Consider the following 5,231-nt stretch of genomic DNA (forward strand, 5'->3'; position numbering starts at 1 on the left):
TATATATATATATATTATATATATATATATATATATTTATAGTTGACATACAAGGAGAAGGGGAAGGGATGAGACAATACAAATTGGTAACTACAATATGGCCTCAGGGATAGAAAAGTCAGACAGGCTCTTTCAATGAGCAGACAGAATGACTGCTCAAAGCCTTAAGCCTAGAGTGTTCTTATAAATCTGTTTTCTATGGTTGCTAATTACAAAATGCAATTCCTTTTGTTCTCTTTGTTGATGAGTTTTTTTTTTTTAACCTTTGCCTCCAGAAGCTCTTAGGGTTTTCCCCCTATCCCTGATGGTCTGAAGTTTCACATTGATTTTCCTTGTTATGTGTCTTTTCTTAATTAATGTGCTGGACTCTTTGGGGGCTTTTTTTTTTTTCCCTCCAGTCTGAAACTTTAATTATTCAGGACAGGGAATCATTTTCATACTATTACATTGATAATAACCTCACTTCCATTTTCCCCTTCCCATTTCTGGAGATCAGAATCATTTTATTCAAATGTACTGATATAATTTTTTTAAACATTTCCATTTCTAATATCACTTTTTGGTTCTATTTTCTGGCTAATAATTTCAAGTTTATATTTTATATTTACTATTTATTTACTTATTTTTAAATTCTAGTGACTTTTTCCTTATTATCTAAAGTCTTTCTAGGAAGTTATTGTTTATTTGTTTTTCCCTGGGTACAATATCTTTTTTGAATAATTTCTAAAATCCTACTGATTCTTGTGTTTATCTCTTTTTCTCCAAATTTCTTTATTGTTTCTTTTCATCTCACTGAAAACTTTTGTAACATTCCCTAAACTCTGGTGATTCTTGGGTGTCCTGTCATAGTTAAATGTGAGCCTCTAAAAAACAAATAGAAAAGTTCTGTGTGTATGGACAGAACTGCTAGTTGATTGATGAGCTTTACTTTGTGTTGATCAGATAGAGGGCCAGCTATTTCACTGGGAAATCAAGAAGGGCCAGTATCTGGAGGCCCTTGCTCTTCCATTTAGTCTGTTTTCTTATGTGGAATTCCTCAGTTGTTTGCCTGGATATAAACCTATTTGCCACTGTTCTGAAAGACAGTGTAAAAAATAGGAAAATAAGGCTTTCACACAAAGATATTCATTTATTGTAATATCACCCTAATGCTTGTATTTAGCATCCATGAAATCAGAACCTCTCTTGGTCAACCTTTAGAAAGTCAGCCTTCATCAAATTATGGAAGCTATGCAAGTTACTTTTTAAATAACAAGTTAACCCAAACTTAGTGACTTAAAACGATAATAATCATTGATTATCTTTCATGGTTTTGGTGGATCCAAAATTCAGGAGCAGCCTCTCTAGGAAATTTTGTCTTACGGTTTGTCTCTCATTGTGATTGTAATAGATGTCTGCCAGGCTTCAGTCGTCTGAAGGCTTCACTGGAGGTGGACGATCTTCCCTCCAAAATTGTGAACTCATGTGGCTGACAAGTTGGAACTGGCTGTAGGTGGAATTCCTTTGTCCTCTCTAAGAAGGGCCTTTCCCTAGGGCGGTTGGGGAATACTCAGAGGGTGGTGGATAGATACCCCCAGACCAAGTGGTCCAAGAAGCAATGGGGAAACTGAAGTGCCTTTAATGATTTAGCCTCAGAATTTAGACACTGCCACTTCTACAGATTCCTGTGCATGACATATGTCAGCCCTGATCCAGTCTGGGAAGGGACTTCAAAAGCATGACCACCAATGGTGAGGATCGTTGGGGGCCCCCTAGGAGGATGTCTACCACAAAGGTTTTATATTACCAGTTGTTTGTATTCTTATTTCCTTATCACTAAACATTGGCAGAAACGGAAGCTAGAGGTGGGTGTCTTTATAAAAAATTTTATTTATATATACAACAAAGAACACACACATAAACATAAGATATATTATCTTGTTTTGTCTTCAAATATCAAAAGGATACATTTCTATGGGTCCTCTCTAATCTGCCCTTCTCACATTATTTCAGTACCTCTGACCTTTTAAATTTACTGGTAAGCTTCTCTTTATGAAGAGTGTATCCTGTGTACTTGTGGGCAAATATAGGACCACTAAATGACAATTATGGTATCATCCTGTTTTCCCCAGTGACATACCTCAGCAACTGTTATATAACATGTCATCCATAATCATATCATTACAGTTACACACACACACACACGCACACACACACACACACACACACGCACACACACACACATGCGCACACCGATTACATTCATTTCTAGCTCAGGAAAGAAGTCTTCTTTCTCAGAGACATGCTTCAACTCTGCTTTTGACCTTAGGATTGGACATTAAAGTGACATTGCTCATTTCAGGAAACTTCTTGAATACTTGTCATATATATATATATATATATATATATATATATATATATATATATATATATATATATATATATATATATATATATATATATAAAACAAAGCATTCCGAGGTTTAAAAACACAATTATTAATATTTCATTTGCTCATCTTATTGTGGGTCATGATTTTCAGCTGGATTGAGTTGGCAGTTATTCTGTTAGTCACTCTTCAGACAACTTATGTGGCCTTGATGTTTTTGTTCTTTGCGTCTGGGGATGAGGAACTTAATATGACCTCACTCACAGGTCCAGGTTGGTTCTGGCTGTCAACTAGGTCATGCCATCCAGCGGGTTAGGACAGAACTTTTATATCGTTGGATGAGTTTCAATTCGAAGCATAGAAAGGATAGCCCCAGCCCCAATGCGGCAATATGTTTTAAGCTTCAGTTTGCATTATATTTTCTAATGTTTCATTGGTCAAAGCAAATATTAAGGCCAGGTGTCTAGGTAGGAGGAGACTATATAGGACAGGGTAAAAGGAGCCGTTATCTATTAGAGAATGTTAGCATATTAGTCTCCCATATGCTTTCATATGTTTCCATAGTTTTTCAAGGTGAAAGCTTCAAGGGACAAGATCGGCAGGCTGTTTGTCTTAAATCAGCATGCGGCACTCATTGATTTGGAGAATTTAACAAGATCTACAATCACCCCTTTGGTGTTCTCAAAACAAAAAAGTATTGTGATAACACTGAGGCACTGTGTTCAGTTATATTTTGTTTTTCTGGATTAATAAACATTTACCAAAGTTATAGACTGATTAATAAAGCCAGAACATCTATTTGGAATTTTATGAAGAGAACCATAGAGAGCTAGCATAATACCCGGTTAAGATCACTGATTTCATTATAGGGATGGCATTTCTTATGGGACCCAACCACTCGTTATTTTATTGACTAAGGCTCTTTGAACCTCTGGACAGACTTTGGCTGGGAATAACCTTGTCTGCGTGAATAATAGCTAAACACTTTTATCTTGCTTTCTGCTACTAAAAGTCATTTTTAAGTGTCCATCCCAATATTTGTACATTAACTTATGCAATACTCTACTAAGATATTTTAAATATTATAAAACATACAAATACTCTAAAACATAGATTAAAATGATATGAATACATTAAAACGATATGAATATGGGGGTGCCAAAAAAATGTTCATAAGTGGACATATCAGTTAACGTTGCTCAAGCAGTAGTTTGCTGTAATCAGAGTGTCTGGATGCCAATGGTAACCACTTTGAGCACCTCCTGTAATTGCTGAAGTCAAACGTGACTTGTATTCATCTTTTGTTATCGGTATATATTGAGCTTTACAATTTTGATAGTTTTTTCCTTTCTTAAAATGTGTATACATTTTTTGGGCACCCTCTGTATATACTATATATTAGCAGTGATTGTAATTTTTGTTTCCTGTACTGTACTGGTTTGGCATGCTCATTTGCCACATATGAAGGCCTATGGACTGGGTGTCTGATTGTTCCTCCTCTCTAAGGCAAATCAATAACTCACTTTACAGTTTTTTAATATGTATATTAATATGTACATAATATATACATGATTTCTCTGGTGGTTTAAGCAGAGGGGTTGATGAAACTACTCTTTTTCTTTTAGGTGACTTGCATAGCTGTACTTGATTTTTGCTATGCTTTATGCTTTGATCTCAAAAATTAGTTCTGGTACTGTATGTCACTCATTGTTAAGCAAGTATGACTTGCTATAACAATGCCCTTAAGTACATTTATCACTATTGTAACATTTCCTTAAATATTTTTGTAAGTCAAATTATCAGTTTAAGTATGTGTTAAAATGCTCAATTTAAAATAGCAAATATGTTGAAACATTGGCACTTCTTCCTTTACAACAAAAGAAGTTTTTCAGCAAACTGTCAATGATGTGGAATGCAGCTCTTTAGTGTTCACTAATACACAGGATTCCAAAGTATGATAAGGCAGCACTATGTAGATTAAATTGTCTTTCACACATATAGCAAGGTGTTGATAAAAAAGTGTTTCTTTTTTGCCACTCTAATTTTTATTTTAATGTGGTATTTGCTAAAGTGCATATGTTTGCAACTCAGAGCCCTGTGAAATATGTAAAAAAATTTCCAACTCTTTCCCTAGTTTGCAGAAGGGAGAAAAAGGGCTGGTCTACTTAAAATAGCCATAATTTAAAAATATTTTTATTAAAAATATAGCTAACATACAATATTATATTAGCATCTGATGTACACCATAGTTATTTAACATTTATATACCTAAAGAAGTGATCACTATGATAAATCCAGCAACCATCTGACACTATCACAGTATTATTGAACTATATTCCCCATACTGCATATTACATCCCCATGAATTGTTTATTTTATACCTGGAGATTTGGATCTCTTATTCTCCTTCCCCCACTTTTTAAAATTTTTCAATTACAGTCGACATTCAATATTATTTTATATTAATTTCAGGCGTACAGCATAGTGGTTAGACATTTATATAATGTAAGATGTAATTGCTGACTAGTCTAGTACTCACCTGGCACTATACATAGTTATTACCATATTATTGACTATATCCCCTGTGCTTTACTTTACATCCCCATGACTATTTTTCACTCACCCCTACAACCCAACTCCTGTCTGACAACCATCAAAATGTTTTCTGCATCTATGAGTTTGTTGCTGTTTTGTTTGTTATTTTGTTCTATAGATTCTACATATAAAGCAACATTTCATTGCATCTGTCTTTCTCTGTGTGACACACTATTCAGCTCAGTACTCTCCAGGTCCATCCATGCTGCTGCAGATTGGGAAAACCCATTCCCTTTCATGGCCGAGCAATATTCTAGTGTGTGTGTGT

This window comes from Hipposideros armiger, unplaced genomic scaffold, assembly GCF_001890085.2.
Source record: "Hipposideros armiger isolate ML-2016 unplaced genomic scaffold, ASM189008v1 scaffold_1761, whole genome shotgun sequence".
NCBI classification, from domain to species: Eukaryota; Metazoa; Chordata; class Mammalia; order Chiroptera; family Hipposideridae; genus Hipposideros; species Hipposideros armiger.